The sequence below is a fragment of the Oncorhynchus tshawytscha genome, linkage group LG08 (assembly GCF_018296145.1).
Source record: "Oncorhynchus tshawytscha isolate Ot180627B linkage group LG08, Otsh_v2.0, whole genome shotgun sequence".
NCBI classification, from domain to species: Eukaryota; Metazoa; Chordata; class Actinopteri; order Salmoniformes; family Salmonidae; genus Oncorhynchus; species Oncorhynchus tshawytscha.
Genome location: NC_056436.1, coordinates 85,117,742 through 85,140,658, shown reverse-complemented (window position 1 = coordinate 85,140,658; position 22,917 = coordinate 85,117,742). Strand labels below are relative to the sequence as shown.

Sequence of the window (22,917 nt, the reverse complement as noted above, 5' to 3'; positions counted from 1 at the left end):
ACTTTGTCACTGGTGAGTACTGCAACACTCATTTAGTCTCAAATGACCCTACTATGTGGCACTACTTTGTTTTTAGTAAATGTTGTGCAGTCCCAGGCCCTGATGTTTTTAGATTGGTCCTTGCCCCAGGCCTGCAGTCTCTGACTACTAGGCCTTGGTTTTTGGTGTTGTCCTAGGCCTACAGATTGGTCCTTAGTGCAGTTTCTGATTGTACTACTTGCCCCAGGTTGATGTTTTTGTTGTCCTATGCCCCAGGCCAGATTGGTCCTTGCCCCAGGCCTGCAGTTTTCTCTTGTACCCCTTGCCCCAGGCCTGGTGATGTTTTAGTACAGATCCCCTGGCCCCAGGCCTGGTGATGTTTTAGTAAATGTATCTCTGACTAGGCCTTTGTTTTAGTAAATGTTCCCCTGTGCCCCAGGCCTGGTGATGTTTTAGTAAAGAGGCCTGTGCCCCAGGCCTGGTGATGTTTTATCAAGATGGAGGGGGTGGATGCCCCAGATGTTTTGAGATCTCTGGTCCACTTTGCCTACACTGGTGAGTACTCCTGTGCCCCAGGCCTCATTTATGTATCTCAAATGGTACCCTATGCCCCAGGCCTCCTGATGTAGTGTATCCCTGTGCCCCAGGCCTGGTGATGTTTTAGTAAATGTATCCCCTGTGCCCCAGGCCTTTGTTTTTAGTGCCCCAGGCCTGGTGATGTTTTAGTAAATGTATCCCCTGTGCCCCAGGCCTGGTGATGTTTTTTTCCCCTGTGCCCCAGGCCTGCTGATGTTTTTTTAGTGCCCCAGGCCTGGTGATGTTTTGTAAATGTATCCCTGTGCCCCAGGCCCTGTATCCCCTGATGTTTTTAGTAATTGTATTCCCCTGTGCCCCAGGCCTGCCTGATGTTTTAGTTTTATCCCCTGTGCCCCAGGCCTGGTGATGTTTTGTATTCCCCTGTGCCCCAGGCCTGGTGATGTTTTAGTAATTGTATTCCCCTGTGCCCCAGGCCTGGTGATGTTTTAGTAATTGTATTCCCCTGTGCCCCAGGCCTGGGGATGTTTTAGTAATTGTATTCCCCTGTGCCCCAGGCCTGGGGATGTTTTAGTAATTGTATTCCCCTGTGCCCCAGGCCTGGGGATGTTTTAGTAAATGTATCCCCTGTGCCCCAGGCCTGGTGATGTTTTAGTAAATGTATCCCCTGTGCCCCAGGCCTGGTGATGTTTTAGTAAATGTATCCCCTGTGCCCCAGGCCTGGTGATGTTTTAGTAAATGTATCCCCTGTGCCCCAGGCCTGGTGATGTTTTAGTAAATGTATCCCCTGTGCCCCAGGCCTGGTGATGTTTTAGTAATTGTATTCCCCTGTGCCCCAGGCCTGGTGATGTTTTTGTAAATGTATCCCCTGTGCCCCAGGCCTGGTGATGTTTTGTTTTAGTAAATGTATCCCCTGTGCCCCAGGCCTGGTGATGTTTTAGTAAATGTATTCCCCTGTGCCCCAGGCCTGGTGATGTTTTAGTAAATGTATCCCCTGTGCCCCAGGCCTGGTGATGTTTTAGTAAATGTATCCCCTGTGCCCCAGGCCTGGTGATGTTTTTAAATGTATCCCCTGTGCCCCAGGCCTGGTGATGTTTTGTAAATGTTCCCCTGTGCCCCAGGCCTGGTGATGTTTTAGTAAATGTATCCCCTGTGCCCCAGGCCTGGTGATGTTTTAGTAAATGTATCCCCTGTGCCCCAGGCCTGGTGATGTTTTAGTAAATGTATCCCCTGTGCCCCAGGCCTGGTGATGTTTTGTAAATGTATCCCCTGTGCCCCAGGCCTGGTGATGTTTTAGTAAATGTATCCCCTGTGCCCCAGGCCTGGTGATGTTTTAGTAAATGTATCCCCTGTGCCCCAGGCCTGGTGATGTTTTAGTAATTGTATTCCCCTGTGCCCCAGGCCTGCTGATGTTTTAGAGCTAATAATACGCTCTACTTCCATTGTTCTCTGTGACAACATATCTTGTTAATGTTGCAGGTGTCCTTGAATTGAAGGAGGAGACCATAGAGAGTTTATTGTCTGCAGCCTGCCTTCTGCAGCTCTCACAAGTCATTGAGGTCTGCTGTAACTTCCTCATGAAACAACTACATCCATCTAACTGCCTGGGGATACACTCCTTCGCTGACGCCCAGGGATGCATGGATTTGCTCAATGTGGCCCACAACTACACTATGGTAGGAATCTAACCAGGTTTACACAGCCTAAACTCCAAAGAATCACCTTCATTATTATTTTTAACTGGGGGGGTCTGTTGCTATTTGCATATCTTCCTTTTGGAGGTTGCGTTAGTGTAAGGGTTTTCGTCTTCCTCTTCTGACGAAGAGGAGTAGCAGGAAGGATCGGAGGACCAAAGCGCAGCGTGGTAGGTGTACATATTGTATTTAATACGAATACTGAACACTTGAACAAAAACAATAAAATGACAAAAACAAACAGTCCTGAACGGTGCAGCAAAACACAGAAGGGAAAATAATCACCCACAACTCAAAGGTGAAACCAGGCTACCTAAGTATGGTTCTCAATCAGGGACAACCAGGCTACCTAAGTATGGTTCTCAATCAAGGAGAACGATTGACAGCTGCCTCTGATTGAGAACCATACCAGGCCAAACACAGAAATCCCAAATTATAGAAAAAGGAACATAGACTACCCACCCAACTCACGCCCTGACCATACTAAAACAACGACATAACAAAAGAACTAAGGTCAGAACGTGACAGTTAGGTCTACATCACATTGTTAGGGTTGGATGACCATTGAATGCTTAGCTAAAATGCAAATATCCATTTAAACTTTTGGATTTTATTTAAAAATGTTTGGTCAAGGTTAGCTATTTTGAGACATATCAACTTAACATTTTGAGAGGTAGGTTGGATTTTCAAAATACAGCCGAGTTATTTATTTCACACATTTTCTACGGGATCAAGAAGATGCCGTATTTGCTAGATAATGTCCCCGGCCGTCCCCGGCTGACGGAGTAAACAACTTATGGAGATAGCTGTTATCTCCGTTATCTCCTGAAAGACATCTGCTAGGCTCTGTTTAAATAGAGCTCTGTCCAGAACAGTGAGGTTCATCTAATCACAACACTAGCACGACCGCTTCCTGTTCAATCCCACCAATAAAGAACATGGAGGAAGCGTCCCAAATGGTACCTTATTTACTAGATAGTGCACTACCTTTGACCAGAGCCCATAGTGCACTACATAGGGAATAGGGCGTCATTTGGTACACAGACGGAGAGTCACAGAGCTTCCTGTACCACTGTCCTCTGGGTTCTGAATCAACAGCTTGTTATTTTGATAAGGATATTTTTGTCGCTAGTTTACGCTGGACGGATGTTCTATGTTTTCTGACATCCTGTTCCTTTGTGAGGGAAGTGTCATTTTTTTCTCCTGTAAGTGTCCTAAACCTTGCCCTGCTATCTTTTCGCCCCGTTGTTAAAGTCCTCGTGTTAGATTTCAGTGGGCTACTCCCAGAATTAGTCTACTTTAAAAAAAAGACCAGTTCAGACTAGTCCACTTTTATTCATGCTAGCATTTCTGTTTCAAACTTAACTTAACCAAAGCATCTCATGCACATTTTGAATTATGATGTGGGTTTTTTTCTGGCCACAAACCTCTTCATCTTCTCATCTTCATCTTCTCATCTTCATCTTCTCATTCTTCTAATTGTGTTTCTTCACACAACTTTTGCTCTTGTTTCTCAAACAGTTACTTACTGCAGGTTTGTCTTCGTGTATAATGAATGGGTGGGTCTGAAATGGTCAAAAAGTGGTCAAAAAGTAGTGCACTATATAGGGAATTAGGGTGCCATTTCTGAGTCACGCTTTGTTTTTAAATGTCTGTGAATCGAAGAGTCTGCAAGTGTAGCTAGCGTAATTCATGTGTTCAATTTGTTGTCAGCATTCTGGCTGATGGTCATTAAAAATAATTCACTCCCTCTCAGCTCCACCACATCTCCCTCTCAGCTCCCTCTCAGCTCCCTCTCAGCTCCCTCTCAACTCCCTCTCAGCTCCACCACATCTCCCTCTCAGCTCCACCACATCTCCCTCTCAGCTCCGTCACATCTCCCTCTCAGCTCCGCCACATCTCCCTCTCAGTTCCTCTCAGATGTTGTTTGACATTGGTATAGATGTTCCTGCAGTGTGTAGGAAGTACGATCTCTCCTTCTGAATTACCAGAACAGATCGATGAGGGAGACTCATTTCATTAGGCTTATCACTGCTAAGATCCTAAAACCAAGACTCATGATAGATTCTGTGAGCCAACTATAATTTGAAACGGATTAATGATCAATAGCATGCTTGTTGTTTTCAGAATTGTTAGGCACTTGCCCCAAAGCAAATGTTAAACGTGTCAAAATGTGTATTCTTGCTGGTGCAATAAAAAGCAGCTCAGGGTTCCCTGTTATGTTGAACATTACAGAGCAGCATAAAGGGATTTAATATAGAATCATCTCTATAATGATATTATCCAGAGAGAGTCCTTGAAAAGGCTCGTAGAGGCAATCACACAAAGCCATACTGTATATATATATATATATATACACGTATTGCACGGGATGATGGCCAACGGAATGGAAGTTTAATCTATATAAAGATGTATAGCGAGCTCCAGATTGAACATACTCTCTATTTTCTAAACTAGCCCCAATGTGACTGTTGCTGTGTATTTGACCTCATACGGACTAAGTTTAAGACCACAGTGAATCACTTGCTATGCAATGATTTTTTATGAATTACATTTCTGGCAGTGTGTTGTCACTATGTTCTCTACTAGCGCAGAGATCTGGCAACACGATTAGTCTGTGGTAAATGCGGAAGACACATTTCAGTTGAATGCATTCAGGTGTACAACTGACCCAGTATCCCTCTTTGCCTTCCCCTTCTGTGGCTTACCTGTCATGTTGGCCCATGTTAGCAACATTGGTGTTAAAATTAGATGTTCATTAGGTTTAAATAAGTTCACCGCCCGATTTATCCACCAATTCCTTCCTGTGTCAGTAAAATACGGAGAATCAATCAACCGAGAAACAAACGAGGCTCCGTATTGACTGTATATTTAGCTCCTGAGACAGACAGCTCAGGCCGTTTCTTAATACTGTTCTCCAAGACTGTAGAATTATCCTCCTGATTTCAATATATAGAAAATGTTGTTGTTGTTGTAAACAACACAGTTAAACCATCTACTGGTAAGACGTTTACACTAGATCCACGAAACCGATTTATCGACCTAACGTACTTATTTACCCAATGAATGACTGACTTCTACATGCAATAAGTCATGCATTCTTTCATTTATTCATTGTATTTTCTATCCACCTGAACATTGGATGTAAGGATGGAAACGATGGAAACGAGCCCAGCGTTTTTCACGACCGTCATCTGTAAGGTTGGGTTGCAGTATTTTCCCATTTCCAGTTACTCCTCCTCCCTGTCACATCCCTGTTTCAGGAGCACTTCATAGAGGTGATTCAGAACCAGGAGTTTCTCCTGCTTCCTACTGCTGAGATCGTCAAACTCTTGGCCAGTGACGACATAAACGTACCAGATGAGGAGACCATCTTCCAGGCTCTGATGACGTGGGTGCGGTTCGACGTTGAGCATCGCCAGCAGGACCTTGGGGTTCTCCTGGCCTACATCCGCCTGCCTCTTCTACCTCCACAGGTGGGCAGTCAGTAGGTTATCAATGACTTCATCATAAATGGTATCCTCTTCTACCTCCACAGGTGGGCAGTTAGTAGGTTATCAATGACTTCATCACAAATGGTACCCTCGTCTACCTCCACAGGTGGGCAGTCAGTAGGTTATCAATGACTTCATCACAAATGGTACCCTCTTCTACCTCCACAGGTGGGCAGTCAGTAGGTTATCAATGACTTCATCACAAATGGTACCCTCGTCTACCTCCACAGGTGGGCAGTCAGTAGGTTATCAATGACTTCATCACAAATGGTACCCTCTTCTACCTCCACAGGTGGGCAGTCAGTAGGTTATCAATGACTTCATCACAAATGGTACCCTCGTCTACCTCCACAGGTGGGCAGTCAGTAGGTTATCAATGACTTCATCACAAATGGTACCCTTCATCACAAATGGTACCCTCTTCGTCTACCTCCACAGGTGGGCAGTCAGTCAGTAGGTTATCAATGACTTCATCACAAATGGTACCCTCTTCTACCTCCACAGGTGGGCAGTCAGTAGGTTATCAATGACTTCATCACAAATGGTACCCTCTTCTACCTCCACAGGTGGGCAGTCAGTAGGTTATCAATGACTTCATCACAAATGGTACCCTCTTCTACCTCCACAGGTGGGCAGTCAGTAGGTTATCAATGACTTCATCACAAATGGTACCCTCGTCTACCTCCACAGGTGGGCAGTCAGTAGGTTATCAATGACTTCATCACAAATGGTACCCTCTTCTACCTCCACAGGTGGGCAGTCAGTAGGTTATCAATGACTTCATCACAAATGGTACCCTCGTCTACCTCCACAGGTGGGCATTCAGTAGGTTATCAATGACTTCATCACAAATGGTACCCTCGTCTACCTCCACAGGTGGGCAGTCAGTAGGTTATCAATGACTTCATCACAAATGGTACCCTTCTACCTCCACAGGTGGGCAGGTGGGCAGTCAGGTGGGCAGTAGGTTATCAATGACTTCATCACAAATGGTACCCTCTTCTACCTCCACAGGTGGGCAGTCAGTAGGTTATCAATGACTTCATCACAAATGGTACCCTCTTCTACCTCCACAGGTGGGCAGTCAGTAGGTTATCAATGACTTCATCACAAATGGTACCCTCGTCTACCTCCACAGGTGGGCAGTCAGTAGGTTATCAATGACTTCATCACAAATGGTACCCTCTTCTACCTCCACAGGTGGGCAGTCAGTAGGTTATCCTTCTACCTCCACAGGTCACAAACCTCTCCACAGGTGGGCAGTCAGTAGGTTATCAATGACTTCATCACAAATGGTACCCTCTTCTACCTCCACAGGTGGGCAGTCAGTAGGTTATCAATGACTTCATCACAAATGGTACCCTCTTCTACCTCCACAGGTGGGCAGTCAGTAGGTTATTAATGACTTCATCACAAATGGTACCCTCTTCTACCTCCACAGGTGGGCAGTCAGTAGGTTATCAATGACTTCATCACAAATGGTACCCTCTTCTACCTCCACAGGTGGGCAGTCAGTAGGTTATTAATGACTTCATCAAAACTAGACTGGAAAAGATGGTGGACTGAACACAGCAGTGTAGCTCACCTCAAGATAAAAACATAATATTCAATATCGGTAAGTTAGACTAAATATTAGCACTTCACAATCTTGTGGGTAATAAAGTTCAATCTGGATAACAACACAAAACAAATGATAAGGCCAGATAAATATATCGACACAGATTATGAAAACAACCAACACCCAAAGGTGACGGAGAGTAAGAGAGGGGAACCTATTTCAAAACGAAAACGTGACTCTTCTACAGACACAGACGATTTAATCTTTTCACCACCGGGAATGGTAAAGGTCGAAACCGATCTGTTAAAATCAATAAATGACAAACTGGGCATACTTGAACTAGTCAGTAAGGATTTAAAAGAGTTGATGGCCTCGAGATGATCGAGGAAAAACCTGCGACATTGGAGAAAAACACAAGCAAGCTAAAAGGGACACTCAAAAAGATTGAAACCAAAGTTAATAAACTTAAAAAGGAGAACATCGTTCTGAGAGAAGCCTTACTGGACATACAGACTAGATCCATGAGAGAGAATCTGCTACTTACAGGTATCCAAGAGAAAGAAGGGGAAGTTCCTGAATCTGTAGTTAGAGAGTTCCTCCTTACAGCGCTTCAGATCCCATGTGAAGCTATCGACAAAATCCAACTCGAAGGGGTACACCGTTTCGGATAGAGAGGGCAGAGGTATGAACGCCCAATCGTTACAAAATGTGCTTTCTTTAAAGATAAAATAATGGTTAAACCCCTGGGTAAAAGACTTGAATGATCAGTTCCTGAAGGAAATTACAGAACGGCGGTCTGTAGTTCTGTATCCAATATTCAAGGAAAATAAATTGAAAGGGGAAAGAGTAGCTCTAGTAGTCAATAAACTGTATATTGATAACCAATTGTTCAGAGACACAAAGATCTACTCCATGTCTATTCTAAAAATTACAAAGTTCTCATAGAGGCAAATAACGAAACACAACAATACTAGCCATGGTATGAATTGTAATAATACCAAAAAATATATAGCTTTTCTATCTATCGTGAAATAGAACTGATTGGAACACAAAAGCACTACTTAAACATGGATGTTTTATGGTGTTTGGGAAAAGTGTGGCGTTAAGTGAGTGAGAAAGGACATGGATACATATCCCAGATCCAATGTATGTCTGTGAGCAGGGGTTGTGAAAGAGCTTTCAAAGTCGTGCAGATATATTTTATAATGAATTATACATCTTTTTTTGATTAATTTTTTTATTTGTCCTATCATGGTGGAACTGCATTTAAAATAAATTATAAATCTAATTTATATAATGTCCTATCGTGGGGAACTCAATTTTAAAAATAAATTATAAGTCTAATTGATTTATTTATGGTCCTATCTTGATGGAACGGTCCACTACCTAAACCCGAGACACCCACCTGAACAACCCAGATACTAAGGAGAAGTCCCAATCTGTTTTATGTGCCTGCTGTAAGCTGCCTGTATGCAGACAAAATGTTGTCAGAGACCTTCTAGAGCAGCACCGCCCCCTCACGATCCTGAGCCTGCCTGGCAGGGTTGGTCCTGCAGAGCCAGAGCCCCCTGATGGGAGAGCATAATAGCATAACCACCGGTATGGTGCACCCACCCAGGAAGTGTCAGTGCTGGCAACACTAGCTGCAGTAACCCATGGGAAGGGGGGGTCACACTCAGACATTCAGAGAGGGGGCATATTATTGTGGCCCTGGTGACACAAAATCAAAGGTCTGACTGCATGAAGATGCCAGGGAATATGGTGACTACGGGGGGGACCATGTGTGGGTGTTTCAGGGGAAGGGGGTGTTTATCTGTCCTCCATCACCTAGGATGTGACTATGGTTAATCAAATTTCCCCATTTCTGCCTTTTTTTTGTTGTCTCATACAGCTGCAACTGTACACACATTTGTAAATCAAGACCTTTCTTGAGTTGGGCTCTGGGATGGTGCAACTGTTGAGAATCTGAGTCTACGGTTGTTGTGGGGGAAAGAGGTTGTGCGTGTGTGTGTGTGTGTTTTGTGTGTGTGTGTGTGTGTGTGTGTGTGTGTGTGTGTATCCCACAACTGTTGCGAGAGAGTAAAAGATGTTAGGGACAACATAGTATGAATCACAATAATTGTTTGCAAAAACAGTAATAATTGCTTGCCATAATGTAATTCTGGTCATGTTGAGACTGGTAGGAGGTAAAAATCCTTTACATAAGATGCCTATATTACTACAAATATTAATAGCTATATTATGGAAATGAAGATAAATAGGATTCTTTTTTAAATATACACACTACCGTTCAAATGTTTGGGGCCACTTAGAAATGGTTGAATGTTGTTAATGCTTCCTGGTTAAATGTTGTTAATGCTTCCTGGTTGAATGTTGTTACTGCTTCCTTGTTGAATGTTGTTACTGCTTCCTGGTTGAATGTTGTTAATGCTTCCTGGTTGAATGTTGTTACTGCTTCCTGGTTGAATGTTGTTACTGCTTCCTGGTTAAATGCTGTTAATGCTTCCTGGTTGAATGTTGTTACTGCTTCCTGGTTGAATGTTGTTACTGCTTCCTGGTTAAATGTTGTTAATGCTTCCTGGTTGAATGTTGTTACTGTTTCCTGGTTGAATGTTGTTACTGCTTCCTGGTTGAATGTTGTTAATGCTTCCTGGTTGAATGTTGTTACTGCTTCCTGGTTGAATGTTGTTACTGCTTCCTGGTTAAATGTTGTTAATGCTTCCTGGTTGAATGTTGTTACTGCTTCCTGGTTGAATGTTGTTAATGCTTCCTGGTTGAATGTTGTTACTGCTTCCTGGTTGAATGTTGTTAATGCTTCCTGGTTGAATGTTGTTAATGCTTCCTGGTTGAATGTTGTTAATGCTTCCTGGTTGAATGTTGTTACTGCTTCCTGGTTGAATGTTGTTACTGCTTCCTGGTTAAATGTTGTTAATGCTTCCTGGTTGAATGTTGTTACTGCTTCCTGGTTGAATGTTGCTAATGCTTCCTGGTTGAAAGACATACATTTAGCTTATACAATGTAATAATTAAAATATACATATATTTTTTTCTTGTTGTGTTGTGTTGTTTTCTGTGTGTTTTTCTGCTGCACTCACCATTGTCCTTTGGGGATAATAAAGATTTACTGAACTGAACTCCTCTTTAATTCCAGCTCCTAGCTGACCTGGAGAACAACACCATGTTCTCCGATGAGCTGGAATGCCAGAAGCTTCTAATGGAAGCCATGAAGTACCATCTGCTGCCAGAGCGTCGCCTCATGTTCCAGAGCCCCAGGACCAAACCCAGGAAGTCCACTGTAGGAGTACTCTACGCTGTGGGAGGCATGGACGCTACCAAGGGTTAGACCTAGTCTGCATTCCCTACTCCCTAATGTATATAGTGCACTAGGCCCATAGGGCTCCGGTCAGAAGAAGCGCCCTATATAGGGGTTTGCGTCCCAAATGGTACCCTACTCCCTATAGAGTGCACTACTTTGGACTAAAGCCCGATGTAGTGAATAGGGTGCCATTTCAGGTGCATCGCTAGTCTTGTTGGAGTTTGCCCCAGTGTGAGACATAAAGCTCAGTACATCCATTATGTCTATTGAACCCTAATGGCTTGCTACTATTAATAAAAGCCCACAGGTTTTGATCAACGAGCCCCATTACCAAGATGGACGCCCGCTAACGTGTGACGCCACCGTCGATCTCGCCCGACCACGGCGACCCTTTTATTGTTATAGACTTCAGGTCTATTTGGCTACTAATGTAATGCAGCTCAATCCACACGACGGAGGTTAACCCTTTCATTCCACGGACTATGCATTCAATAGAACACATTACAAAGAGTGTTTGAGAAACACACTATATTAAAAGGTAGGTGTTTAATCAAACACTATGATAGATACGGAGGGTAATAGGAATCAGAACAGAATATAATTCAATGCTAAACCTCTTTAAACCTGCTTTTTTTAAAATAAATTCTTATTTTCAATGAGGGCCTGGGAACAGTGGGTTAACTGTCTGTTCAGGGGCAGAATGACAGATTTGTACCTTGTCAGCTCGGGGGTTTGAACTCAGAACCTTCTGGTTACTAGTCCAACGCTCTAACCAATAGGCTACCCTGCCACCTGCTGCTTACTCTGAACAATTAATCAAATGGCCATCCGGACTATTTACATTGACCCCCTTTGTTTTTACACTGCTGCTACTACAGTATCTGTCAAATCAAATCAAATCAAATTTTATTTGTCACATACACATGGTTAGCAGATGTTAATGCAAGTGTAGCGAAATGCTTGTTCTTCTAGTTCCGACAATGCAGTAATAACCAACAAGTAATCTAACTAACAATTCCAAAACTACTACCTTATACACACACAAGTGTAAAGGGATAAAGAATATGTACATAACGATATATGAATGAGTGATGGTACAGAGCAGCATAGGCAAGATACAGTAGATGATATCGAGTACAGTATATACATATGAGATGAGTATGTAAACCAAGTGGCATAGTTAAAGTGGCTAGTGATACATGTATTACATAAGGATGCAGTAGATGATATAGAGTACAGTATATACGTATACATATGAGATGAATAATGTAGGGTATGTAAACATTATATTAGGTAGCATTGTTTAAAGTGGCTAGTGATATATTTTACATCATTTCCCATCAATTCCCATTATTAAAGTGGCTGGAGTTGAGTCAGTGTGTTGGCGTCCCAAATCTATTATCTATTCATAGTCACTTTACCCCTACCTACATGCACAAATGACCTCAACTAACCTGCACCCCCTGCACATTGACTTGATACCAGTACCCCCTGTATATAACCTCCTTAATGTTATTTTATTGGGTTACTTTTTATTACATTTTTTACTTTAGTTTATTTAGTAAATATTTTATTAACTCTTCTTGAACTGCGTTGTTGGTTTAGGACTTGTAAGTAAAGCATTCCACGGTAAAGTCTACACCTGTTGTATTTGGCACATGTGACAAATATACTTTTTTGGGGGGAGGTTCACCTGAAGTCGTCAGCATCATCCTTGTCTGTTCCTATAGGATCTATAGATCTCCTTGTGTGTTCCTATAGAATCTATAGATCTCCTTGAGATCTCCTTGTATATTCCGATAGGATCTATAGATCTCCTTGTCTGTTCCTATAGAATCTATAGATCTCCTTGTGTGTTCCTATAGGATCTATAGATCTCCTTGTGTGTTCCTATAGAATCTATAGATCTCCTTGTGTGTTCCTATAGAATCTATAGATCTCCTTGTGTGTTCCTATAGAATCTATAGATCTCCTTGTGTGTTCCTATAGAATCTATAGATCTCCTTGTGTGTTTCTATAGGATCTATAGATCTCATTGAGATCCCCTTGTATGTTCCTATAGGATCTATAGATCTCCTTGTCTGTTCCTATAGGATCTATAGATTTCCTTGTGTGTTCCTATAGGATCTATAGATCTCCTTGTGTGTTCCTATAGGATCTATAGATCTCCTTGTGTGTTCCTATAGGATCTACGACCATAGAGAAGTATGACCTGCGGACCAACACGTGGATCCAGGTGGGGGTGATGAACGGCCGAAGGCTGCAGTTCGGGGTGGCAGTGATCGACGACAAGCTGTACGTGGTGGGGGGTCGAGACGGGCTGAAGACTTCCAACATGGTGGAGTGTTACAACCCTTTCAACAATGTCTGGTCCACCATGCCTCCCATGTCTACACACAGACACGGACTCGGTGGGTTTACTGTTATTAACTAAACAATTACAATTCATACCTATCCTATTGTAGCACAAACTCAGTGGGATTACATTTCATACCTATCCTATTGTAGCACAAACTCAGTGGGATTACATTTCATACCTATACTATTGTAGCACAAGCTGTTCCTATGTAAAACCTTGGCAGGCTACCGTACGCCTGCTCTGATTGTCTCTTTTCCCTGGCCGTTTCTCATACGTTTCACATCAGAGGAATGGTTCGATTCACAGTTGAAACAGGTCTATGGGTGTGAACTGAGGCGATGTAGTCAAGTATTCATCTCACTTGTCTGTGGTTGGCTTTTCTGAGATATGGGTGAACACGTTTGCCCCAGAGATTACAGTGAATAGTATTACCTTAGTCTCCTTTGATCGGGGGGCTGTAGCAGATAGCTCTCGTACTTTGCTTGTGGTGAGCACGGTTTAACTGGGAAGATGTGAGGAGCTACATAGCCTCCCTGCTAAGCCTACGTCCTGTTGTGTGCATTCAGAAAACAAGGAACTACTTATTCATATTTCAAATCAACAATAACTGTTGTTTTTTAAATGTCTATTTCAGTTGAACTGTCATTCTTACAGAATGTAGAATGTTTACAGGTGAAGTTCCCTTTAGAATAATGTTGAACTCGAAGCCCGAACATTACCAGCCGTTATATAAATCCATTCATTGTGTTGTACGGTAGCATCCTATATTCATTGTTGTTAGAAAACCATTCCCCTCTGTGACCCCCAGCAATAACAGGAATAACACAGTTGTTTTATATCCTGTTTGGAGAACAGACCTGTGTTCAAGTAGTATTTGACATCTTTCTAATACTACGTTGGCCCTGGTCTGCCTGGTGCTGGATGGGCGGTTTTGTATGGACTATTATGGATGGGCTATTATTATTGGTTCCATTAAAACAAACAAATGGGAAATTATATAATTTTTTGAAATGATTTAAAATAGTACTAGAACCCAAGTCTGTTTTAAGAGAATAGAATAGACTACATTTGTTCAGTGTTCAGTTCCACACAATGGTGACTCATCTAACAGCACTTCAACTGTTCTAGAATGAGCATCGTGGTTGATGCCTCTGGTTGAGCATCTTACACGCACGCACGGACGGACGGACGGACAGACAAAGGGACAGACAGACAAAGGGACAGACAGACAGACAAAGGGACAGACAGACAGACAGACAGACATAGGGACAGACAGACAGACAGACAGACAGACAAAGGGACAGACAGACAGACAGACAGACAGACAGACAAAGGGACAGACAGACAGACAGACAGACAGACAGACAAACAGACAGACAGACAGACAGACAGACAGACAAAGACAGACAGACAGACAGACAGACAGACAAAGGGACAGACAGACAGACAGACAGACAAAGGGACAGACAGACAGACAAAGGGACAGACAGACAACAGGGACAAAGGGACAGACAGACAGACAGACAAAGGGACAGACAGACAAAGACAGACAGACAGACAGACAAAGGGACAGACAGACAAAGGGACAGACAGACAGACAGACAGACAGACAGACAGACAGACAAAGGACAGACAGACAGACAGACAAAGGGACAGACAGAGACAGACAGAGACAGACAGAGACAGACAGAGACAGACAGACAGACAGAGAGAGACAGAGACAGAGACAGACAGACAGACAGACAGACAGACAGACAGACAGACAGACAGACAGACAGACAGACAGACAGACAGACAGACAGACAGACAGACAGACAGACAGACAGACAGACAGGACACACAATTCAGTCCCTTTCGAAATTATATTTTCCCTAAGCCCTAACCCGTACTCTTACCCTAACCCTAAAACAAACCCTAGATCCTAACCATAAACCTAATTCTAACCCTAACTCTAACCTTAACCCCCTTAGAAATAGCATTTGACCTTGTGGGGACTAACAAAATTTGTTTACTATTCTTGTGGACACACACACACACACACACACACACACACACACACACACACACAGTGTATGGTTGATGGTTCCCTCCTCTTTGTAACTCTCCAGGTATAACAGTGTTGGAGGGCCCCATGTATGCAGTAGGCGGCCATGATGGATGGAGTTACCTGAATACGGTGGAGAGGTGGGACCCCCAGGCTAGACAGTGGAACTACGTGGCCAGCATGTCCACCCCACGCAGCACCATGGGAGTCACCGCACTCAACGGGAAGTAAGTGGCTGTCGTACTAAAACATTATGACAGTATCAGTTGTTACTAAATGACATAACTCACCAAATGAAATGAAATGAAATGAATTTCTAACGTATATACTGTACACACTAGAAGATAATAACCAACACAACAGGAAGACTAAGTTCTGTTTCCTGTTATGTAAAACATTTTGGTTAAGGTCTAATCTTCGTATAAAAACAAGAAGTCTCTTCTTGGTGTGTAAGCCTGGGCTTAGACTACCACAGCTCTACCTTACATAATGGCAGACAACAAAGTGCTGTTTTGCAGTGTGGTTTCACTCTATAAAACCCTTTTCGATTTTCTTCCTTTTGCATCTGGGTGAAAAATAGAAAACATGGAAGGAAGACTTTTCTACAATCCGCCATGTCTCTCCTCTTAAGGAAGGAAGACTTTTCTACAATCCGCCATGTCTCTCCTCTTAAGGAAGGAAGACTTTTCTACAATCCGCCATGTCTCTCCCCTTAAGGAAGGAAGACTTTTCTACAATCCGCCATGTCTCTCCTCTTAAGGAAAGAAGATGTTTCTACAATCCGCCATGTCTCTCCTCTTAAGGAAAGAAGATGTTTCTACAATCCATGTCTCTCCTCTTAAGGAAAGAAGATGTTTCTACAATCCACCATGTCTCTCCTCTTAAGGAAAGAAGATGTTTCTACAATCCGCCATGTCTCTCCTCTTAAGGAAAGAAGATGTTTCTACAATCCGCCATGTCTCTCCTCTTAAGGAAGGAAGACTTTTCTACAATCCGCCATGTCTCTCCTCTTAAGGAAAGAAGACTTTTCTACAATCCGCCATGTCTCTCCTCTTAAGGAAAGAAGATGTTTCTACAATCCGCCATGTCTCTCCTCTTAAGGAAAGAAGATGTTTCTACAATCCGCCATGTCTCTCCTCTTAAGGAAAGAAGATGTTTCTACAATCCGCCATGTCTCTCCTCTTAAGGAAAGAAGATGTTTCTACAATCCGCCATGTCTCTCCTCTTAAGGAAGGAAGACTTTTCTACAATCCGCCATGTCTCTCCTCTTAAGGAAGGAAGACTTTTCTACAATCCGCCATGTCTCTCCTCTTAAGGAAAGAAGATGTTTCTACAATCCTTCATCCCTCTCTGCTAGGGAAGATGTTTCTACAATCCTTCATCCCTCTCTGCTAGGGAAGATGTTTCTACAATCCTTCATCCCTCTCTGCTAAGGAAGATGTTTCTACAATCTTTATCCCTCTCTGCTAAGGAAGATGTTTCTACAATCCTTCATCCCTCTCTGCTAAGGAAGATGTTTCTACAATCCTTCATCCCTCTCTGCTAGGGAAGATGTTTCTACAATCCTTCATCCCTCTCTGCTAAGGAAGATGTTTCTACAATCCTTCATCCCTCTCTGCTAAGGAAGATGTTTCTACAATCCTTCATCCCTCTCTGCTAGGGAAGATGTTTCTACAATCCTTCATCCCTCTCTGCTAGGGAAGATGTTTCTACAATCCTTCATCCCTCTCTGCTAGGGAAGATGTTTCTACAATCCTTCATCCCTCTCTGCTAAGGAAACCTGGGATTATCCCTCCCTTAAAAGACAATACTTTCTAGGAATGACCGACAACATTTCTTGAAGAGAAATGAGCATCAATTTCTGAGCAGCATCCAAAGTCAGATTTGTAACGCTTTTATGGTCCTTACAGATTGTTTGCAGTTGGCGGTCGGGATGGGAGCTCGTGTCTGCGGTCGATGGAATGCTTTGATCCACACACCAACAAGTGGAGTATGTGTGCCCCCATGGCGAAGCGGAGAGGAGGGGTGGGTGTGGCCACGTACAACAGCTTCCTTTATGCTGTGGGTGGTCATGATGCCCCGGCGTCCAACCACTGCTCCAGGCTATCAGACTGTGTAGAGAGGTAAACAACCACTGCTCCAGGCTATCAGACTGTGTAGAGAGGTAAACAACCACTGCTCCAGGCTATCAGACTGTGTGGAGAGGTAAACAACCACTGTCCCAGACTCTCAGACTGTTTAGAGAGGTAAACAACCACTACTCCAGGCTATCAGACTGTGTAGAGAGGTAAACAACCACTGCTCCAGGCTATCAGACTGTGTAGAGAGGTAAACAACCACTGCTCCAGGCTATCAGACTGTGTAGAGAGGTAAACAACCACTGTCCCAGACTCTCAGACTGTGTAGAGGTAAACAACCACTGCTCCAGGCTATCAGACTGTGTAGAGAGATAAACAACCACTGTCCCAGACTCTCAGACTGTGTAGAGAGGTAAACAACCACTGCTCCAGACTCTCAGACTGTGTAGAGAGGTAAACAACCACTGCTCCAGGCTATCAGACTGTGTAGAGAGGTAAACAACCACTGCTCCAGGCTATCAGACTGTGTAGAGAGGTAAACAACCACTGCTCCAGACTCTCAGACTGTGTAGAGAGGTAAACAACCACTGCTCCAGACTCTCAGACTGTGTAGAGAGGTAAACAACCACTGTCCCAGACTCTCAGACTGTGTAAAGAGGTAAACAACCACTGACCCAGACTCTCAGACTGTGTATAGAGGTAAAAAAAACAAAAAACACTTGCTCCCCAGACTGTGTAGAGAGGTCAACAAACATAGTTTTACTCTACAGTATGGCTACGTTTCGATTCTTGGGACTTGCACACTTCCTGAAAATGCATTCAACAATGGTGGAAACTCCCTCTAGCCAAGGCGACCAATCCATTGCAGAAAGGGAAGTGCACACTTTGGGGAGGAGGGCAGAATGTAGCCTATGTCAGTACTGTACTAGAGCAACAACAACAATAAGTCTACATCGTTTTGTCCAACTGTCTTGTTATAGACTCATGAATTTTCTGCCGATGAAGTATACCTATACATATGGAGACACAGAGACATTTTAGGTTGTGGTGCTTTCTGAGACTTTGGCCGTGTTCGAGAGCATTAAAACTGGGTGATATAAGACTGAGTAGTTCATTTTGATGCAAGGGGGTTTGGTACTAGTCTGTCTCTACACGCCTTTAACGTCGGCTGCAACGCGCCCATTGGGTTTGTTTGAAGTTGCAGCTGATGGTGCAGGCGACTGCCGACAGACTGATCTACAACAACAAAAAACATTGCGTCATAAATAACTACTCATTATTATTTGTAGATCAGTCAGTCAAGTCACAATTTACACACAATGCATCACATTTTTTAATGCTCTCTAACATGGCCATTGTCTCTGTCTGTCTGTATGTACAGGGCAAACCCAAGACACGTCATTCTTTCCATGGGAGTTGGTTTTAGCAGTGTGATTATCTGGCTTCTGCCACCCTCTGCTGGCCATTTTGTTAAAAAAAAAAATCTACCTGTATCTGATACACACTGCACAGAATACCATCATGTCAAAACAATTCAATTGAAGAAGAAAAAATTACATAAAAATAAATCACAAGATATTGTTGAATTCATCCATATACAAGTTGTGCTCTTTCCTCTGTGTCTGGGGCGGCAGGGTAGCCTAGTGGTTAGTGACCGGAAGGTTGCAAGTTCAAACCCCCGAACTGACAAGGTACAAATCTGTCGTTCTACAGTTAACCCACTGTTCCTAGGCCGTCGTTGAAAATAAGAATTTGTTCTTAACTGACTTGCCTAGTTAAATAAAGGTAAAATAAATCAAATAAAATCTCTTAAATATCCCAGGACTCACTATACTTCTATAGATATTTCCCATTACCCTTCTGTGTCACTGCAGGTATGATCCCAAAACAGACACATGGACCACGGTGTCCTCTCTGAGTGTCCCCAGGGATGCTGTAGGTATCTGTCTGCTAGGAGACAGGCTATATGCTGTCGGAGGATACGATGGAACGTCCTACCTGAACAGTGTTGAGTCCTATGATGCACAGAACAATGAATGGACTGAGGTAACTTGAATCAGCCTGGTACAATTCCTTACTGTTAAAAATCTATTTTTAAAACAGACCTTTAATCAACCTGTACTGTATGTATCCAATAGGAGGTCAATCTCAACATCGGAAGGGCTGGAGCCTGTGTTGTAGTTGTGAGAATACCTTGAGGACTACAACTCCCTACAACACCCTGGAATGACACACAGGAAACTGGATATGATGTCACCACTGATGTCACTAAGAATCTGTTTTTTTTTCTACTGTAAAGGCAAACCTATATTGCATTCCTCACAAACCATTGTTTCTATCAACAGTGATTTTCATTGTCCAAGGCTTTTCTCTTTGATTATGAGAATGTACTTTACCATATCTACGGATCAACAATCTACATAGTAGTGGTTAAAAAAAGTAGGAAACTCTGCCACACTCTTGCTGATATGGTCTGTCAGAAAATAATGTTTTCTATATGATACAAAGAAAGAAATGACATTTAACCCATAAGAGTGGAAACCCTGTCTAAGCCAGGGGAGGGGGATTTTACGACCCATTTGACCTGCTGTTAGCCAATACAAACGGATAACAGATTCACCACATGGAACAGGATAGACAAAAACAAAATCTAAAGGAAGTTTGTTTTGAAGTGTCTGTCCTGTATCTGAGAAATATAAGAAAGATCAGGAAGAATGTTTTTTTACATGTATTTAACCCCCACCTTTCTTTCTTCGTTTTGCACTGAACAGTCTAAGCAGGTGGGGGGGGGAATTGTTTTATATGCTATATGCTATATGGAATTGTTTTAAGAAGGTCATACCAAGGGTCATTTAGCTATTTTATTTTGAATTTTAAGACCCCTTTAAGTATCAAAAAATGATTAAAAAAAAAAAAAATGGTTTAACATTTTTTTATTTGGCCTTACTGCTATTAGCCAAAACAAACATTGAAAAACAGATTCACTACATAGAACAAGAGATAGTCCCCCCCCACAAAAAATCAAAAGGAAGTTTGTTCTGAAGTGTCTATCCTATATCTTAGAGGTATAAGAAAGAAAAACATTTGTTATTTTTGGCACTGAACAGTCTCTATATACACTATACTTCCATAAATGTTTTTCAACTGATACCGGGGGACTTTCAGACGAGTCTTGCGAGACATTTACGTGGTAATGAGAGTCTCACCTTTACACAGATGGGTTATATTAGTGTGTAGCCCAAACTGTTCGAACGCCACAGACAGCAGTTGGCAGATCGGAGTTCTAAGAACTAAGAAACTTGTGTGGGTTTGTAGAGCTAAATTGTAACGGCTTTCTTCCGTCGAAGGAGAGTAGGACCAAAATGCAGCGTGGTGGTTACTCATGTTCTTTAATGGAAGATGAACGATACATGAAATAACTAAATCTACAAACCAACAAACAGACCGTGAAAACCTATACAGCCTATCTGGTGACAACTAACACAAAGACAGGAACAATCACCCACAAGCACACAGTGAAACCCAGGCTACCTAAATATGGTTCCCAATCAGAGACAACGAGAATCACCTGACTCTGATTGAGAACCGCCTCAGGCAACCATAGACTTCACTAGACAACCCTACTCAGCCACAATCCCAATACCTACTAAAACCCCAATACAAAAACACACCACAAAATAAACCCATGTCACACCCTGGCCTGACCAAATAAATAAAGAAAACACAAAATACTAAGACCAAGGTGTGACACAAATGAAGAACACCAACATGTGTGTGAGAGTCTCATCCTTACATAGAGGGGTCATAATAGTTTTGACGTTGCATGAGATTATGTGAAGAAAAAAATTAATTGTTTTTTTGTTTTGTTTTGGGGGTCGGAGTCTCATGGTCTGACAAGCATCAGTCTAGCTCTGTCGAAATAGGAGGATATGGTGGATTGAGATACATCCAATGCAACAAAAACACAAAAAAAAACAGATATCCCTAGCTTAAACTGAGCGATTTTGATTGGAGTTTTTTGTATTATGCTAATTAGATATCCGACAGGTGCACGAACATGGACCTTAGGGGTTTAATTGATACTTTTACATTTATACAGTAGCATTCTATATTTGTCTCATCACATATTCATATTTTTTTTATTCATATTCTAAAATATATATCTCTCTTTTAGCCAACTGGAAATGAATACCTCTCTGTTGATAACTGGTTCATTTCCTATCTGGGTGAAGGTGCTCTGTTCCAATGATTTCTACTCTTGGACAAACAGTTTTTTAAGAAAGACCACTGTGAATAATACTGAAGATGATGAGTTTGTAAAGTACAACACCAAGATGCTTTGTCAGACCAATTTGAGGAAGTCATAATGGATATCGGTTTTTAGAAAGGAACGAAATCTATGATTTGACATTTTTCAAACTGTTTTTTCTCTTCTTTTTTTCTCTTGGGAGCTATAGATGAATTACACCAAAGTCATTAGCCCGTCTCACAAAATGCTTTGTACCATGTTTTTAAAATTAAGTTTACACAATCGTGAATATATAAATATATCATATTGATATTTCGCATTACTGTAAAGATTGTTTGCAAGTTTGTCTAAATTGCAGTCATCTTTATAACCTCACATCATTCCTAAACCATTATTGTCATCTCCAGATGTTGGTTTTATATTTTGGCATTCTAGTTAACATTACATTGTAATTAAACAATATGTCCTTCTTTTTTTATTTGACTTCATGTTTGCTACTGACTTATAAATATACTGTGGGCTGGTTTCCCAGACACAGATTAAGTCTAGTCTTGTACTAAGATACACTTTCAATGGAGAATCTCCATGAAACACATTTGTTTTTGTTTAGGCCTAGACCTCGGCTTTTATCTGTGTTTGGGAATCCGGCCCTGTATGACATTACTAAAGCTTTGTGTTACTACGTTATGTACAGACTCTTTCACAACATGTCGACTTCATCTGTAACAACAGGACTTTATTCTGTTTACACTGAGGATCGTTCAGCTTGGAATATTACAAATATATTGACATGCTCTGAGGCCAAATGTAGATTTTTATCATGATTTTTACACTGCGTACAGATCTAGAAATAAAACGACTTCATTGTCCTCTTTTGTGTCTGTATGTTGCCCTGGATATGAGTTTCTGCTATTTTTAGCCCCGTTCATACCTGGTGTTTACAAGACTCCTTTCTCATGATTTTTTGTCAATATTCTGATTGTGCTCACATTTTTAGACAAGTGTAAACGATTAACAGACACATCTTCCTGACCACATGTGAAGACGGATCTAGACGGTGAAACCATTTAAATCAGAATTATCAAAATCATTGACAGGTGACACCATTGACATTTATGGCTTCAATGTCTAAAAATTTTTTTATAAATAAGTATTATTTAGAACAATGTATCTGTTAAATGATTAGCATACAAGGAAATCTGGTCACAAAGCGGACACTGAATGGACAAGAGACACCTTTTAATACCATGTCTAGAGGTGACAATCCTTGATCAGATTAGTGATTGGATGTAAACTACGCTTATGGGACAAGGTAGGAACCATGTTTCCGAGTTCGTATCTGAGTCATTATGGCGTCTGTGACAGCAATTTAAAGTAGTACATTTTGTTCCTCTTTTGTGTTTGAAAAAAAAGTGTAAGTGGAGAGTGGAAATGGGGTCCAAGCACCTCCCTTCAGGTGATCGTCTTTTAGTTGTACGTCAGATACTTTTGACAAGGAAACCAATTTAAAGGGCAAATTATTTTTTCTGGGGGAAATGTAGGACCTGAATTTGATCACCCTGGTGCAGGAGAATTTTCTTTCTATGCAGGAAATGTACAAGTTGGAGTGAAT

The 22,917-nt window shown here is 42.1% G+C and overlaps 1 pseudogene; it reads left to right on the top strand.

Moving 5' to 3' along the window:
• Positions 1 to 22,174, top strand: part of LOC112247152 — a 49,876-nt pseudogene extending 27,702 nt beyond the window's left edge.
• The last annotated feature ends 743 nt before the right edge of the window (positions 22,175 to 22,917 follow it).